Raw genomic sequence first — 19,048 nt, 5'->3', positions numbered from 1 at the left:
ATATGATCCTGCAATCAAATCATTATCTCAAAGAGATTATCTGTACTCTGGTGTTCATTCAATAGCCAAGGTACCGAAAATTAAGTGTCCATCGACAGATGAATGGACAAAAAAATGTGGTGTATGTATACCATGGAATATTACTGAGCCTTAAAAGAAGAACGAAATCCTATCATTTGCAACAAATGGATGAAGTTGGAAGACATTATGCTAAGTGAAATAAGCCAAATACCACATTACCGCATGGTATCACTTACATGTAAAATCTTAAAAAAAAAAAAAAAAAAAAAAAGCAAGCAAGCAAGCCAAACTCATAGAAACAGAAAGTAGAAAAGTGGTTGCCAGGGGCAGAGAGGTGGGAAAAATAGGGAGAGGTTGGTAAATGGGTGCAAACTTTCAGTTATAAAATGAATAAGGTCTGAGGATCTAATGTAAAAAAGGTGACTATAGTTGATAACACTGTGCTGTATAATTGAAATTTGTTAAGAGAGTAGAACTTAAATATTCTCACCATACAGAAAAAAAAAAGATAAATATGTCAGATGATAGATATGTTAACTCAACTGGAGTGAATCCTTTCACAATGTACACATATCAAAACATCACACTGTACACTTTAAGTATCTTACAATTCTATTTGTCAATTACACTTCAATAGAGCTGGGGGGGAGGGGCTAACTAATTTCACCTGTTTTTACTTTTTAAAATATGACTACTTGAAAACTAAAAATTATATAGGTGGCCCTCATTTTATTAGACAGTACTGGTCTAGATGATGCCAATAAGCTACCAGTTAAAGCCGCTATTCCATGAAAATGACTTCTGGAATACTTGACCCAATACTGAGAACTGCCAGTCACCCATCTCGAAGAAACTTGGCAGGCTATAAGGTACTCAATGCTCAAACACTGCCTTGGGGAGAATCTTAAATAAGGTCTCAAAAGTTGCATTCCAAGAACTCAATTTAATTCCATTAAAAAATGTTTATTGAACAGTTCACTAGCTTAAGGCGGTGCCCGTGAGCTGCTCACTAGCAGCTACTCTCAACAGGGATTCTGTGAGAGAATTAAGTTCTACACTCAGTTTTACAGCCATCCTCAAACTTTGGTCTCAGGATTCTTTCTCTTAAAAATTACTGAGAACCTTCAAAGAAGCTTGTTTATACGGGTAATATCTATCAATATTTACTTAGAAATTGCATTAAAATTACAATCAGAAATTAAAACAGAAAATTTTAAAACAGAATACACACACATTTCATTAACCATCAGAGTAATCATTTCATCAAACATGTAGTCTTTTGAAATCTTCACTGTATAATTACGAGAAAATGAGAGTGAAAATGAAAATAATGTTTGAATATTTATAAAAACAGTTCTGACTTCAGGGACTCACTGAAAGAGTTTTGGAGACTCTGGGGTCCCTGGCTCAAACATTGAGAACAACAAAGCATTGTTGTATGTAATGAATTAACTTCTCTCCTATGTATGTAGAATGGTACTGAAACAGGAGGGAAGGGGGCAAGGCAAAACCTTTAAAAGAATGACATAGCCATAGGACGTGACAAAAACTGGTTAGAACCAAACTAGGTCCAAGACGGCGGAAGATTCGACTTGCACTGGACCTTGAGCCTCATTATATGCTAATTGTAATATATTAGCATATGCTAAACGACACACCCACCAGTACCATGACAGTTCTGAGGCCAACCATAAAGACCAAAATGTGGGCGGTGGCCCAATTCCTGGAAATCCGCACCCCTTCCCTGAAATAAATGGTATAATTCTCCCACTCATTAGGCTATGAAATTACCCAGCCCATAAAAACTAACCATGCCCTATTTTGGGGCCTCTCAACTTCTGAGAAGGCCCACACTTTGTCTGTGGATTGTTTCTCTCTAAATAAATCCACTTCTTAGCTATTACTTTGTCTCTCACTGAACTTTTTCTGCAACGAGACATCAAGAACTTGAGCTTCATTATGTCCTGAGACCAGGTGTGTGATCTCAATTAAAAGACAATGTGTTCCAAAAAAAAAGACAGTGTGTTCAAGTCCCAATCTGGATTTAGGCCAGGTTCAAGTCCCAGCATGTGGGTTCAAGTCCCAATCTGAGCTGCAACGTTTCAGTTACCACCTTTGGGAAAACTGAGAAAATTGTCACTCAAATTTCTTTTTCTGGAGGACTTAATTCTTTTTATAAGGCTTAATTCATTCCCAGTTGAGATGGCTTCTAGAAAAGGAATTTAAATATCTTTGCAATCAGCCTTGATGAAAAGCTTTTTTCTTTTAAACTTACTAGAAAATAGAACTGTCATCAGGAAACAGGTTTAAAGAAACCCCAAACGCCACAAACTATACAGGCTGGACTACAAGGCTAAACCTGCCAGGCACTAAATGGCCATGATTAAAGATGTACCACATGGCCATGGTCAGGATGTAGGATGGTCATATTCTTGGAAAGATCCTGACCTTTGCACTGGAACCAGTCAAGGAGCCCACTTTTTTAGTCTATAACAAAGAATCAGATAAAGTACTAAGGGGCAAAGCAAAGACATACATTTGGAAAGAACCCATTCCTCTATACATTTTATATACCATCACAACTGTTTCTGGGAAAATATGCAGCTTTCAAGCCTAAGGAATGACTGAGATGTTAGGATGTAAGCCGACTCCAGACAGGAGGATTCAATGTGACCACCAAAGATAAGGGTCAGTCAGCTCTCAATGAACCCCAAAGGAAATACAGCCGACCCTTGAACAACACAGGTTTGAATTGCTCGGGCCACTTACACATGGATTTCTCTCGACAGTAAACACTACAGTGCTATATGGTCCATGGTTGGTTGACTCCGCAGATGTGGAGGAACCAGGCATGTGGAGGGCCAACCGTAAATTATATGTGGATTAATCCCAGTCCTGTTCAAGAGTCAAGTATGGTTTTAATAAAAGAAAAAAAAAAGAATCAACTATAGTTTAAAATATCCAGCAGGCCTTCAGGTGATTTTTATTTTTCTATACTTCTCTGTTTGGGCTGTACTGAACAGTGAAAATAAAACAGTTCATGAATGTACAATATCTGGGGGAATACAGAATTGAGAGCTTACCTGAAGTGAGAAAATATACCACGAAACATGCATTATTTTTGGAAGCATTTCTAAGGCAGAACACAGTATATTGTGTATAATTAATAAATGAAAAATTCCTGGTGACTACTTGGAATTCAAGGCATAGAAGGGACATTTTTAAGCCAAAAAGAAAATAACTTCTCAGTTCCAGTAATTCCCATCTGGTTAACATTTACCCTCTGAGAAAACAGAAGTCCTAGGAGTGTCTCTAACACAATGGGCAACTCTCTCAGCCTAACTGACATTACTGTTGTTATCTTAACATTTACATGGTGCCAACAAGCCTTTGTATGCTTCATAGGACATTAAATCAACTCCTGGCCTGTAGGTTTACCACTTAAATGAACTGAACAAAAGATATTTTTAAAAGGGATGGAGGTGGGAGGGAGGCTCAAGAGAGGAGGATATGGGGATATATATACACACATACACACAAACACACACAGCTGAATCACTTTGTTGTACAGCAGAAACTAACACAACATTGTAAAGCAATTATACTCTGATAAAGATATATTTTTCTTTTTCTAAAGGGAAGGGGGTAGATAGGAAAAGAGGATGGAGTTGATAAAAACAATGAAGGTAGGCTTCCCTGGTGGCGCAGTGGTTAAGAATCCGCCTGCCAATGCAGGGGACACGGGTTCGAGCCCTGCCCCAGGAAGATCCCACATGCCACGGAGCAACTAAGCCCCATGCGCCACAACTATTGAGCCTGCGCTTTAGAGCCCGTGAGCCACAACTATTGAGGCCATGTGCTACAACTACTGAAGCCCACGCGCCTAGAGCCTGTGCTCCACAACAAGAGAAGCCACAGCAATGAGAAGCCAGCGCACCACAACGAAGAGTAGCCCCCACTCACCACAACTAAAGAAAGCCCGCGCACAGCAAAAAAAGACCCAACACGGCCAATAAATAAATAAATAAAATAAAAATTTTTTAAAAAATGAAGGTAAGTTAAGAATTACTTACAAAATATCAGTACCCATTCCATTTTCAGGTATTTATTTTGGATTGACCAAATCTCAGAAGTCTAAGAGAGGGATTTAGAATGAAACTGACAGCTTAATTCTAAGGGAGCTATTAAAAGGATGCGCTGAAGGCTTTTTTAAGGAAGAATTTAAAGGAAGGGCAGGAAAGAGGGAGAGGCCCAAAGAAGACTGGAGGGCAAACAGGAGCTTTGAGAAGAGAGGAGGGATTGGGCAGAAAAGCAGAGAGAAATGGGGAGGAAAAGGGTAAGAGCTAAATGGTTTAACAAGGAAGTTCTAATAGTTTAAAGCAGCTATCAAAGAGGATAATCTAAGAAAATGGTATAATGAAACAATACTAATCGTTACAGAAATGTTTTGAAATAAAAGAAAAACAGGAAACAGTACTTAGTCCAAGGAGAAATTTAAAGTTATGGAGGAAATTAAGCTATAAAAGATGAAAAGTTTGTCCCAGAGAAGAAAGACTGGACATGTGGGTAGAGAATTTGGCAGTGGCCTGGACTGTGAGGTTAGAAGGAAGCAGAAAGCTGAATGGATTTCAAGATGAATTTTCTTAATGAAGTACATGTTACTCCTTCCTGGAGTGCCAGCTCACAGGTAAAAATAACACAGACTCACAGAAGGACTGTGCTCTTCCCAAGAACGGCATTTGTCAAGGAGTCTGTGTACTGTTAGGCACATTTAGATGTAGCACCTAGAACACTCAAAGCTTTTTAAAGTACCAGCTGGAAAGAGAGCTAAACTCAACTGGCGCGGCATAACTTCCTTAAATTTCCCCAATGGAGATTTATTACACTAAGTATCTTGCTAACCTTACAATGAATGGTTGTTTTGTTCCCAGTGAACAAAGTCAGCAACAGTTCATATTTTAAATTGTTTTAAATTATATTAATATGCCCCCAAGGCCTAATAACATGGCCTGCCGTAGCAGGAGGATGAGTGAACCAAGGAACACAATAGCTGTAAAACCACTCTAAATCCCTCATCTCTTTGCATCTTCCAATTATTTGGTAATGAAGACTAGGGGAAAATAGGGAGCAATCTCCATTACCAGATAAGAATCTTACCCTCCCTATTTCTGAAACTCTTACCTGTCACTCATCCTTACATGTCAGTACTGTGAGCTGTTTGTCAAGATGTATATCTTTGTCAAGCCAGGCATTTCTAGTCTGAATAGTTGTAACACTGGGCTGTCTGTCTTCCCTGAGGCAGCCCACAGTTAAAGAGCCAGCTTCCCTGTGCCCATCAGGAACACTGCACCAAGTACCTTCTGAGGGGCTTTCCTAATCCCTGCTGCAAACCATCAGTGCCGGCAAGAAATGCCCCCCTGGGATTCCACCAAAACAGCAATATTTTGTGTGATAGCTTTTTGCATTTATTCCACCTTCAATGAGTTCCTTATATTAAATAGTCATCACATTTTCAAATCAAACAGATTTTATTTCCATAATGAATGTCTGTGTTTCATGTGCTGAACAGTAAAGTTTAAGTGACTTAAATCACTCCCCTGGATAGTCTAATGGGAACATCAATTAATTCTCAAATTTCTGGTATTTACTTTAAAGGCAGGAGGAGGAATGTTGATAAACAACAGTGCCATAGGAAAAATCTGAAAAACTGTTTCAGCAAAATATAACTCATTATTATCTGGATTATTATTATCAATATATATCACATGCATGTTAACATTATTGTACCCACATGAAATGTAAAACACAAAGACATGAAGAATGTACTTCATATCAGAGTTAACATTTAATAAGATTGTTGATTCTTTCCCTTAGCAGGATTACATGCATCCTAAATTCTGACTTTCTATAATAGTCCTAAATTGACATTACAGTACAAGTCTAGAATTCTGAAAAGCTACAAGAAGTACCGGCAAGGACTTTACTTTTAACTGTTAACAAAATTGTGTATTAATTCACTAAAATTCTGAGTATAGTTAATAACAGTGAGGGTTTTTTAAAAAATTATTAAAAGCATCCACAATTTAAGCTAAAACCAACCTATTTATTACACTATTGGACCCTCTTTTGACTTTATGATAATATTGTTTTTAAACAAATGGATATGACTCCTAATTCACTGCCAAAGAGACCCAAAAGAGTCTGCAGACATCAGAAAGTTTCATTTAAGATAGACATATTTGCATAAATATCTTTTTAGAAAAATAACAGACCATGAGAAACAGCATACAAAAAATCACAAGGAATGAGATTTATGAGAAAATGAAGGGAGAATAGAGTGGTGAAAAAAAATAAAATGTTAATTGATAATAACTTCACAACAAAAATAATTATCCCTCCCTATTTAAAAGTCCTCCTGAATTTTCCTAAGATCTCTGGGTCACAGATTTCTTCAGAGATCACAATGGCATTCTTCGAAACAAAGTCAAAGAAAACTCCAAAAAATCACATGTACTTTTCTGAGTAGAAGATGGCACAGAATAAAAAGTTCCATGCAGGAAAGACATAAAAACTTAACACATACAGTAGCAGAATCTTCTTCCCTCTGAACAATATCTCATGCAAACTCTAATACATAAGACAAGGAGTGGGAGAAGCACCTACTCTGCTTAACTTTGAGTAAAAGGTTCAGAGACAGACAAACCTTCTCAGAACCCTAGGGCTCTAGAGAACAATTCAGAAATCACTGGGACAGCAAAAGAGCACTGGAGTGAGAGTTGGGGTCTAGGAATGTTTGTGCCCTTGGGCATATCACCTTACCTCTACAGTCCTCAAGTTCCTCATCTACTAAACGGAAGGTGTGACTGTACGTGACTTGCAAGCAGAGTTATCAAGACAAGGTCTCACCATGCCAATTCCTAAGTAGAACTCTGAGGGACTTTGGTATTGCTTCTTTTAAATTATTTTATTTTTATATGTTCCAAGGTTCATTTACATAAAATGAATCAGAATCACTAATTAAACAGTTCTCTATCTTGAACAACTAAAATATTTAAGCCATCTAGTTTTATACTGCTATATAATGCAGGACCACATGATAAGCAGAAAGATGCATTTACCACATTTGAGATAATCTCAGTGAATAAGCTCTTAAGCATCACCTTTCCTACTTAAACAACAATGAAATACATTGAAGCATAACACCACTGCCTACCTAGGAAAGTCTTGGCATTTTTGCTGCTAATATTTTCACTACTGGTAAAATCAGTATCTCCTACCATTAATACCAATAACACTGACAATCAGTAATATTGGTATTAATTTCCATTCCACTTACAGAACAAACAATGGTGGACTAAATTACATAGAATATGATGCAGGCAACAATTAAGTCGCACTAATTAAGCCATAAATTATAATAACCAAATTAGGAAGATGCTAATATAGAAACCAAAAATCCAAGTCTAAAAATCTCATCCAAATTTGATAGTTTCCATCTATAAAAAGAATCTTAGAAATGAGAAAACTGAAGCGTCAAGTTTAGTTTAGTTTATATTTTTAATTTGTTTTAGACAAATTAATTCCAACATATTAAACATAATAAAAATAGCTTAAATATATTAAGCACTTAATATGTGCCAAGGCATTGTTACATTTTTACTTTTTATTATGAAAAAGTTCAAATATAGGGACTTCCCTTGTGGCGCAGTGGTTAAGAATCCATCTGCCCATGCACGAGACTAGGGGTTCGATCCCTGGTCCGGGAAGATCCCACAAGCCTCGGAGCAACTAAGCCCGTGTGCCACAACTACTGAGCCCACAAGCCACAACTACTGAAGGCTGAGTGCCTAGAGCCCGTGATCTACAAAAAGAGAAGCCACCACACTGAGAAGCCTGCACAACCTTAACGAAGAGTAGCCCTGCTCTCCGCAACTAAACAAAGCCCGGACAGCAATGAAGACCCAAAGCAGACAAAAGACAAATTTTTTAAAAAATTCAAATATATATAAAAGTAGACAGTAATATAATTAAGTCACCAATCAGCTTCAACACTTATTAACTCATGGTCAATCTCGTTTCATCTATACCTCTACCAATTTCCTCCAAAATCCCAACTGCTGTATCATTTCCTTTGTAAATATTTCAATATGTACCTCTAAAAGGATTCACTCTTCTTAAAACATAACCATGGAACAGTTACCACACTTGAAAAAGAAATAACAATGATTATAGGCATTAACTCAATCTTCACAACCCTATGAAGTAGATACTATTATCATTCGCATTTAAGACTGACACACACACCAATGAAGTAATTTGCCCAGGTTATACGGTATTAAATAGCAGAAGCAGAATTTGAACCCAAGCAGTTGAGCTCTAGAACCGGAACCCTCAACTATATACTATGTTTTGCTGCCTCTCAAAACTAGATTTTATGGTAAGGAGTTCTTAAATATAAACACAGAAAACTGACTAACAAAAGAATGAATGGCAGACATCAGAAGTCAACAAAATTTTGAAACAGGGAAAATACATCACAGTACTTCACCTCTCCTCCAATTTTTCTTCATCTTCTGTTGGTATGCTCACAAACATGTCTACCTTCCTTAACATAATGCTGGTTATTACAAGGTTTGTTCTTTTCACTACAGCCAGCTCTACCAGGTAAAACTGGTATTTGGGATGTACTCTGCAACTAGCTTTCATCAAAATAGACTCAATGGATGCAGTCCTACCCAAAATTAAATATTCTCTACTGAAGTCACAATATGTAGCAGACAGACCCTAAGGTGGCCAACCTCCAATGATTTCACACAATACAGTCACTCGTGACTTTGTATAATCTCTTCCCTCCCCTCCATCAAGCTGCAAGTCTTGATGAAGTAAGCGGCCATGTTTGAGAAGCTCCTAAGAAAAGGAACTGTGGATCGTCTCAAAGAACTGTAGGCCACCTCTCTAGAACCTGCGGGCAGCCTCCAGCCAGCAAAAAGTCAGTCATAAAGCCTGAAAAAAATAAACTCCACCAGTAGCCTGAATGGTCTTGGGAGTGGGTTCTTCCCCATTTGAGCCTCTATATGAGAATGCAACCCACCCAATACCTGGATTTCAGCTTTATGAGGCCCTGAGCAGAGGGTCTCCTGACCCATAGAAACCGTGAAATAAAAATGTGTGTTGCTCCTACCTGGACTGGGGAGTCGGCAGTGACTCCTGTGAGGAAGCAACACTTGAACTGCGTTCTGATAAATGAATAGGCACTAACTGGGGAGAAGGAATGTTCAAAGGTTCCAAAAATAGAGGTAGCATGGTAAATAAAGACTGAAAGAAAACCAGTGTGGTTAGACCAGAGTAAAGAAGGGAGACCAGACTGAGGAGGGCCTCATGGGCCATGGTAAAGAAACTGCTTTGGAGGACTTTATCCTGAAAGCTATGATGAAAAAGTTTTAAGCAGTGGATAGTATAACACCTGAATGTCCCAGACACATCTTTAATTCAACTGTACAAATCTAATCTCATTATCCCTCTTTCTCATTTCCCAATTTCTGTAAATGGCACTATCCTTCTTCTATTAGGAAATGACAAAAAGGCCACATTATTCTACATTCCTATCAGTAATGCAAGAGAAGGTTCTAATTTCTCCACATCCTCACCACTTGTTATTGTCCATCTTTTTAAATTATAGCCATCCTAACGTGTAGGAAGTAATACGTCATTGTGGTTTTAATTCTCATTTTCCTAATGACTAATAATGTTGAGCATCTTTTTATGTGTCTATTGGCCAACTGAATACCTTCTCTGTTCATTTTTTAATTAGGTTGTCTTTTTATTTTGAGTTGTAAGAGTTCTTTATATATTCTCAATACAAATCCCTTATCAGATATATGATTTGCAAATATTTTCTCTTCATTGTGTGATTTGTCTTTCATTTTTTTAATGGTATTGTATACAGCACAAGTTTTTAATTTTTGACGTGGTTCAATTTAATCTGTTTTTTTCTTTTGTCCCTTGTGCTTTTGGTGTCATACCTAAGAAACCACTGCCGACTCCAGATCACAAAGATTTACTTCTATGTTTTCTTCTAAGAGTTTTGCAGTTTTATCTGTGATCCATTTTGAGTTAATTTTTGTGTATGTAAAATAAGATAATTAAAAACAAATCAATGAATTCTTTCCTCCTATTTTCTCAAAGCTATAGTGCCCTTGGGAAATGGCCAAACATTTCCAGATCAGCAGACATGCAAAGGATTCATCAGCATCAAGTCCAACAGTCTATAAGCAACACACGCGGGGAAACTTCTAACATATGAGACAGGGACAAACTGTGTCAGACTCTTCAAAGAAGAACAGATATAGGAAGTTCTGGCCCTCACCTCCCCAAATCTCTGCTTTTTAACCAAAAAAGGATAAAGAAAAGTAAGGGTTTCTTTGTCCTCTGGTTCCTCCAAAGTAGGTCAGGTCTGTGTGTAATTATTGGCTTTCACATTCCTTCAGAAAAGGAAGAGACGTCAATGCATGGAGATTTTTAAAAACAGCAGACTCAGGCTAGGGGCAGAGGCAAAAGAGTGCCTCTGCTGCTCGCCAAAAAAAAAAACCTAAGAACAGTCTTTTGTTTTTAAAAATAGTAAGCCAATTTTAAGACAGGTAGGATAAGAGGCATAATGTCTCGTCCTAAGGCTACAACCGCTGAACTTCAACCTGCGGATAAATCCTCCTTGTTTCATCTTCTTCCTAGTCATGCTCCCTACTTAGCAAGGTTGACATGAAGAAACCCTGAAAAATAAATTCAGTATTTACTGGAGGATTTTATATGCAAGAACATCTACCAAAAGACTAATTAAGGGCTTTCCTGGTGGTGCAGTGGTTAAGAATCCGCCTGCCAATGCAGGCTGCATGGGTCCCATCCCTGGTCTGGGAAGATACCACATGCCAGGGAGCAACTAAGGCCGTGCGCCACAACTACTGAACCCGCGTGCCACAACTACTTAAGTCCAGGAACCTAGAGCCCATGCTCCACAAACAGAGAGAAGCCACAGCAATGAGAAGCCCACACACAGCAATGAAGAGGAGCCCCCACTCGCCGCTACTAGAGAAAGCCCACGCGTGCGGCAACAAAGACCCAACACAGCCAATAAATCAATCAATAAGTAAATTTATTTTTAAAAAAAGGATTAATTAAGAACTAGTATTTGTATTACCAAATCTTTCCTTAGAAAAAGAATCACTCTGGAGTTCTTTTTAACAATACGCTCATAGAAATTTTTATTGTGAAATACGTCACACACAAACCACAGTTCCTTATGTGCTTTTCTAGTCTGGCCCCTATCCCAAGATAACCACTATTCTAAAATTTATATTATCATTCCTTTGCTTTTCTTTACAGTTTTACCATATAAGTATCACCAAACAACATTATTTAGATTTGCCTGTTTTTAAATTTTCCATACAATCATACTTATGACTGTTAACTGCCTTTTTTGATCCTTATAACGTGTTTGTAATATTCATCCATGAAGATGCATGCGGTGGCACCTAATTCGCATTATGCTAAATAGTCATCCTTTTACAAATATACCATCTTTATGCATTGCTTTACAGTTGCTGGACATTCAGGTTGTTTGCGTTTTTAGCTATTACGCACAGTATTTTAAATATTCTTATACATGTCTCCTGGGCCATGAATGCAAAAGTTTCACTAGCGTATATATTCAGGAACCAATAGGTAAAAAGCCAAATTGTCTTCCAAAATGGTCATATCTGACAGTGGCACTGTTCCCACTGCTCCATATCATCACCAACCACTGTTATTTCTCCTTTTCCCCAGTCTGGTGAGTGTGGGGAGCAAAGAGTTTCTCACTGTGTTAATTTGCATTTCCTTGATTACTGAACAGGTTGAGGATCGTTTCATATGTTCATGGATCATTTATTTCTGCCTCTGTGAAATAAACTTTCATGACCTTCCTATGTCTTTTTTTTTATTTGAAAAGTTTTTATATTCTAGATAAACTTTATCAGTACATCTCTCCAGTTGTGGCTTATTTTTTCACTCTCTTTATGGTGTCTTTTTTTAAGTAAATTTTTTATTGAACTATAACACGTGTAGAAACGTCTCCAATTTATAAGTGTAACCCACATACAAAAAAAGCAACTTGGCCCTTTTGGCTCTATGAGCAGCACCGTGGCGGTCGCCAAGAAGAAGCGCCTTACAAAGGGCAGCAAGATGGGAATGCAGAAGAAAGTGGTTGATCCATTTTCTAACAAAGATTGGTCTGATGTAAAAGCACCAGTACGTTCACTGTAAGAAACACTGGAAAAACACTAGTTACAAGAACTTGGGCTTCCTAGGTGGCGCAGTAGTTAAGAATCTGCCTGCTAATGCAGGGGACATGGGTTCAATCTCTGCTCCAGGAAGCTCCCACATGCCACGGAGCAACTAAGCCCGTGTGCCACAACTATTGAGCTTGCGTTTTAGTGCCCATGAGCCACAACTATGGAGCCCACATGCTGCAACTACTGAAGCCCATGCACATAGAGCTCGTGCTCCACAACAAGAAAAGCCACAGCAATGAGGAGCCCACGCACCACAATGAAGAGTAGCCCCCCACTCACCGCAACTAAAGAAAGCCCGTGCACAGCAAAAAAGACCCAACACAGCCAAATAAATAAATAAATAAATAAATAAATAAATAAATAAATAAATAAAAAAGAACTCAAGGAACAAAAATCACATCTGATGGCTTCAAGCATAGTGTTTTGGGGTTTTTAATAAATTTATTTATTTATTTTTATTTTTGGCTACATTGGTTCTTCGTTGCTGCGCGTGGGCTTTCTCTAGTTGCAGTGAGCGGGGGGGCTACTCTTCTTGAGGTTGTGCAGGCTTCTCAGTGCAGTGGCTTCTCTTGTTGTGGAACACAGGCTCTAGGCACACAGCCTTCAGTAGCTGTGGTTTGTGGGCTCAGCAGTTGTGGCACACGGGCTTAGTTGCTCCGTGGCATGTGAGATCTTCCCGGACCAGGGATTGAACCCGTGTCCCCTGCATTGGCAGGCGGATTCTTAACCACTGAGCCACCAGGGAAGTCCAAGCATAGTGTTTTTGAAGTGAGCCTTGCTGATCTGCAGAAGGATAGTCGCATGTAGAAAAGTCAAGCTAATTACTGAGGATGGTCAAGGCAAAAACTACTTGACTAATTTGCATGGAATGGATCTTTTACCCATGACAAAATGTGCTCCATGGTCAAAATGGCAGACCATGACTGAAGCTCATATTGATGTCAAGACTGTGACTTGCTTTGTCTATTCTGTGTTGGTTTTACTCAAAAAACACAACAATCCAATTCAGAAGACCTCTTACACTCAGCATCAACAGGTCCACCAAATTTGGAAGATAATGGTGGAAATCATGACCTGAGAGGTGCAGACAAATGACTTGGGAGAAGTGGTCAATAAATTGATTCTAGACAGCACTGTTTCGAAAAGACATAGCAAAGGCCTGCCAATATACTTATCCACTCCATGACGTCTTTGTGAGAAAAGTGAAAATGCTAAAGAAGCCTAAGTTTGAATTGGAAAAACTCACAGAGCTTCATGGTGAAGGTGGTAGTTCTGGAAAAGCTACTGGGGATGAGACAGATGCTGAAGTTTAACGAGGTGGGGAAAATGAGCCACCAGTCCAATAATCTGTTTAAAATTCAGACAAAAAATCCGATTTGTGAGGGAAAAAAAGCAATTTGGGGTTCTCAATAATTTTTAAGAGTGTAAGGAGTCCTAATATCAAAAAGTTTGAGAACTGCTAAATCAGACATCTGTGGTATCTGATTCTTCATGCCACTAAATCTCATATGTTCCATCTCTTCTCTCTCTGTACTAAATTCCAGAAATTTTCTTCAGATCTATCTTCCACTTCACTCTTGAATTCTATCCAATCTATATCATCGTTCCATTGTGTTTTTTCATGTGTTTTTTATTTCTAGAAGTTCTACACAGACTGAGCTCTTCTTTCACACCTTCCCCAACAATTTTGAGAGTCTCTTCACCACACCGTATTTTTAATCCCCTCTTTTATTTCTTTAAACACCTATAGTCTTTACAAGACTAATGATTACCGCTGATGTTTTAGTTATTTAACACTGCATAACGAACCACCACAGAACTTTGTGAATTCAAACAACAACCACTTATTTTGCTCACAAATTTGCAATGTGTCCAGGGCTCAGAAAGGACAGCTTGTCTCTGTTCTTTGTGCCATCACCTAGGGCTGCTTGACAGGAAGTTAGAGGATCCACTTTCCAGAGGCTTCTCACAAGGCCGGTAAGTTAGCACTGGCTGGCGGCTGGCAGCTTAGGCCTCAGTTCATCTCCACATGGGTCTCTCCATGGACTGCATGGGCTTCTTCACAGCATGGTGATGGGTTCCAAGAATGAGCATGCCAAGAGAGTAAGGAAAGAATGTGTGGCATTTCTATGACCTCAGAATTCACATAATATCATTTCCCTTGTATATTTTGTCGGCTGACTTTTGGTCAAAGCAGTCAGAAAGGCCTGGCTAGGTTAAGTGGGATAAGACAGGCTCTACTTCTTGACAGCAGATAGCAAGGTTATAGAAGGGCACGTGGGTCGGGAAATGTTGTGGCAGCCATCTTTGGAAAACATAATCTGCTACACCTAACTCACAGCTGCTTGTTTTCTTGTGCAAGCTCACATTTCTTGCAACTTTATCCATAAACATCTTTTGAGGTCTGTCTACAGAGATTTAAATTTGATTCTCCCATACTCTGGGAATCACAACCAGCTAGGAGTACTATCAGCAAAGTTACCAGCTGAGAGATTTTCAGGCCTCACAGGTAGTACGAAAACATGGTTGAAAATCCATGTGAGTGCAAGCCTCTGTTTAGGCAGTTTCTTGGGAGACTTTTTCCCCTTCTCCTTTCAGAGCCAAGACATTAATATGTAAGTCTCTGTATGCAAGGAATTTTTTCTCTCACCCTTCTACTGAGAAGTCACCTTTCCGGGGTCCCAGTTTTATATAGGGTGGTCTCCAATATGACCTCCCACTCTGCTTGCACAGTATTTTCTCTTGTCTCTCCCTTCTGCTCTAATCCCATAAGAAAAACCCTCAGTGAAAACCCCATCATCAGTGCTTACTCTACATTGTGAAATCACGCTTTCCAGTCCTTTCAAGGACTTCAGTTGTTCTTCTCACACAGGCTCCATCCAGCACTTTACACATATTTTTCCTTTTCCCAGCTTCATTTTAAAATGTTCTGATCAGAAGGGAATTCTCTGCACATCTAATCTACCATATTACCATCAGAGAAATTACTCATCATTCATTTTATGCTATTTCACTTATTAAAAAATGATAATGTCAGGAATATATCTATGTTTTTAAAAGGCAGCTATGTAAAATGTCATATTTACTTGGATGGAAATGCTTTGGAAAATGTCCTTAATTAATACACTTCCCATAAAACAAATCAGAGGGAACTTAAACTTATTAGAAACGGTAACTTCTGCCCCAGATTCTTCATATCTTTTAAACCCTATTGGGATCTATGCCCCTGTGCGTATTTTAAACATGGTTTAGAACTGCACCACAACCTATGGTAAAGGAAACTGTACTGATTTAAAGGAAAAAACAACAAACTATTTCTAGAGCCAACATCTTAAGGTTTAAAAGAAAAAAAGAAAGATGAGGTCAATGTCATGTAGGAAGAAGTAAATTCAAGTTCTCTTTGGCAAAATGAAAATGAATTAACTGGATTGAATATTCACGTCTTTTTTTTTTTTTTCTTTAATAGTTTGCCTGCGCTGGGTCTCCATTGCCGCGTGGAGGCTCTACATTGTGAGCTTCTCTCTAGCTGTGGCATGCAGGCTTCTCCAGTTGTGGCGCACAGGCTCTAGAGCACAGGGGCTCAGCAGCTGCAGTGCCGGGCTTCTCTCTGTTGCGGAAGGTGGGTTTAGTTGCCCCGCAGCATGTGGGATCTTAGTTCCTCAACTAGGGATCGAACCCACATCCCACATCTCAACCACTGGACTACCAGGGAAGTAAGTCCCCATGTGCATTTTTTGAAACAGATATTCTTAAGACTAAAGAAGCAGCAGTTCAAGAAAAAAAGGAGCTATAAGCCACTGGAATAAAGCCGTTGCATGTTAGATCTCCCCACCATGCCGAAAGCAACGGCTACAAATTACCATATTCCCCAAAAGATGACAGCCAAACTCATGTCCCAGAGGAAGAATGGCTATTATAACCATTAGTCGGCACTGGCAGGAGGCTTAACAGCAAGTCACTGAACAGACCATTTACTGTTCTTCATCTTGTGCAATATGACCTTCCCAGCTCAGCCTGCTAAACATCACAGTGGTCCATGAGGAGAAAATCCACATGGAAGCAAATTCCAAAATGCAGTTCACCCTATAGGCAGCATGCTTTTCCAGATTCTTCATCCCACTTTGCCCTACTCCCCTCTGGGTCATAACAGAACTTGGCAGCTGTTAGAATTTGCTATGTATAACTCTGGAGCCCAGATTAGAAAACTCAGCAAAGTATGCGCTTGGCACTGGCAAAAATCGTTGCTTTGTGCACTGATTCGGACTTGCTACCTCAGGATATCTACAGTTTCAAAAATGTGTCTACAAATGTTGAAATAAAAAAAAAAGAATCGGAGAAAAGGCACGTCACACGCATCCCAACACAGGCTTACGAGACTTCTGAGATCATTCTCTCCATACCAACAAAATACCGAGGCCATTACACAATCTGTGGTTTCTTCTCATAATTGAAGAAATTAATAGCTTTGGATGCAAAACTTAGATAGCTTTACTCTGAGATATTCTCCCAGCCTTGGAGCTCTGTGTATAGAATCCCAAAGTACCAGTTACCAGACTCCCAAGCAGAGGTCTACAAAAGGTTCTTTTCATTCACTAGCAATCTTTCTTCACAGCAAAACTTCAAAAATGTCTTTTGGAAGAATTTTCCACTTACAAAAAGAATCTGCAACAAACCCCTATTGTAAAGTAGTCTGTGTTTACCAAGTTGATAAAATCCATCTACACTGTATTTCATCGCGTACTCTATTGACAGTTATTTTCCCTACATTAAAATCAAAGAGTTAGCATCCTAACAAGGTAGAGAGTACACAGGATACATTTAGCACATGACATATCACCAAGTTTAAAAGGGCTGAACCTGGAAAAGGTAACTGTTCAGTCTGAATTATAAGTAATTTAACATACTGATTTGGGGAGCAAAACTACACTGTATAGTTTCAGGCAATGTAAATTTAATTCATAACACAGTAAGGAATTTTCCCACCTGCATAATAACGGTATTCATAGAAACTAATTACAGCTTAGAAATTAATTGATCACACTATATGAGTTTACCCTTGTGAATTAATAAGAGCTTGTTTGTCCAGCTGGACATTAAAATGCTAGTCAACAGAGGTTCCGTTATAACTTTACCTGTTTTGATTTGCTTTACATCAAAATCTGCCTCCATTTGTTCACCTACATCTTTGGAAGTTCCTTCATACACATCAAATAAAAACAAGCACGTACTTAAGCTTGTACATGTGATTTTAAGAGGCTACCTTTTTAATAAATTTTTCATTTATTTCGAGCAATAATGTACATGTATAGAGATGTTATTGTTTAAAAAAATTATACTTTGCAATGCAGTCTCTTAAAAAAAAAAATCAGTGCAACTAATACCTATTCAACGAATAGTATAACTACAAATAAAAAGATCCTCATTTACCCCTGCATAGAAGCTGAAGAACTTACCAGCATCAACCTCAATCCAGTATTTGAGACACAGGATTTAGGGAGAAAATGAGTTTATAATTTCAGATGCCTCTAACTATCAAGTCACATAACCAGGTCTGGGTTTCTACAGGGCTGTGGTAGCTCCCTTCAGGTAGTGAAGCAACCCATCAAGGGCATCAATCATTCCGGTGGGGGAAAAAAAGCACCAACAGGGACTTCCCTGGTGGCACAGTGGTTAAGAATCCACCTGCCAGTGCAGGGGACACGGGTTCGAGCCCTGGTCTGGGAAGATCCCACATGCTACAGAGCAACTAAGCCCATATGCCACAATTACTGAGCCTGCGCTCTAGAGCCCACAAGCCACAACTACTGAGCCCACATGCCACAACTACTGAAGCCCATGCACCTAGAACGCATGCCCCACAACAAGAGAAGCCACTGCAATGAGAAGCCTGCGCATCACAACAAAGAGTAGCCCCTGCTCATCGCAACTAGAGACAGTCCGTGTGCAGCAATGAAGACCCAATGCAGCCAATAATTTTTTATTTTTTTTTAAAGCATCAACATATTTGTTATATTTTGGATATAAACATTTTTTTCAGTCCACTCTTCCACCCTTTCCTGAAGAACAATTTTGTTGGACTTCCTAGGTGGCGCAGTGGTAAAGAATTTGCCTGCCAATGCAGGGGACACGGGTTTGAGCCCTGCCCTGGGAAGATTCCACATGCCATGGAGCAACTAAGCCCGTGTGCCACAACTATTGAGACTGCGCTCTAGAGCCCGTGAGTCACAACTACTGAGCCCATGTGCCGCAACTGTTGAAGCCCATGCGCCTAGGGCCTGTGCTCCACAAGAGAAGCCACTACAATGAGGAGGCTGCGCATCACAATGAAGAGTGGCCCCTGCTCACAGCAACTAGAGGAAGCCCGTGTGCAGCAACGAAGACCCAACACAGTCAATAAATAAATAAAATAAATAAATTTTTTTAAAAAAAGAACAATTTTGTTGCTATACTCTAAACTTCTGGCTTTTGATATCAAGTAGACAATCCCAATGTCATTAACGGTGCAGAAAGAAGAAAAGAGCCTGGGCTTGAGGCAAGAGAATGAATCCTAACTCTCCCACTTAGTTTCTTATCTGTACTTAGTTTCTTATCTGTAGAACAACTACTTTAATAAAGTTGCTATAAAGGTTAAAAGGTGAATTACCTAGAGCAGGAGCTGGCATAGAGCAGATAACTAATAGATACTGGTTGTTCTTATTGTTGTT

General features: G+C 39.1%; 1 protein-coding gene across 8 annotated transcripts in view; it reads right to left on the bottom strand.

Annotated features, from left to right (window-relative positions):
• SIK3 (SIK family kinase 3) overlaps positions 1-19,048 on the bottom strand; it is a 295,319-nt gene that overhangs the window by 121,585 nt on the left and 154,686 nt on the right. Inside the window, exon 2 of one of the 8 annotated variants that reach the window (XM_057747823.1) lies at positions 14,263-14,402. The exons of the other annotated variants lie outside the window; for them this stretch is intronic. The gene's annotated coding sequence lies outside the window, so the exon portion shown is untranslated. The remainder of the gene's footprint in view (positions 1-14,262; positions 14,403-19,048) is intronic. 8 annotated transcript variants of the gene reach the window in all.

The sequence above is a fragment of the Hippopotamus amphibius genome, chromosome 9, assembly GCF_030028045.1.
Source record: "Hippopotamus amphibius kiboko isolate mHipAmp2 chromosome 9, mHipAmp2.hap2, whole genome shotgun sequence".
Lineage (NCBI taxonomy): Eukaryota > Metazoa > Chordata > Mammalia > Artiodactyla > Hippopotamidae > Hippopotamus > Hippopotamus amphibius.
This window is presented reverse-complemented; position numbering and strand designations above follow the sequence as displayed.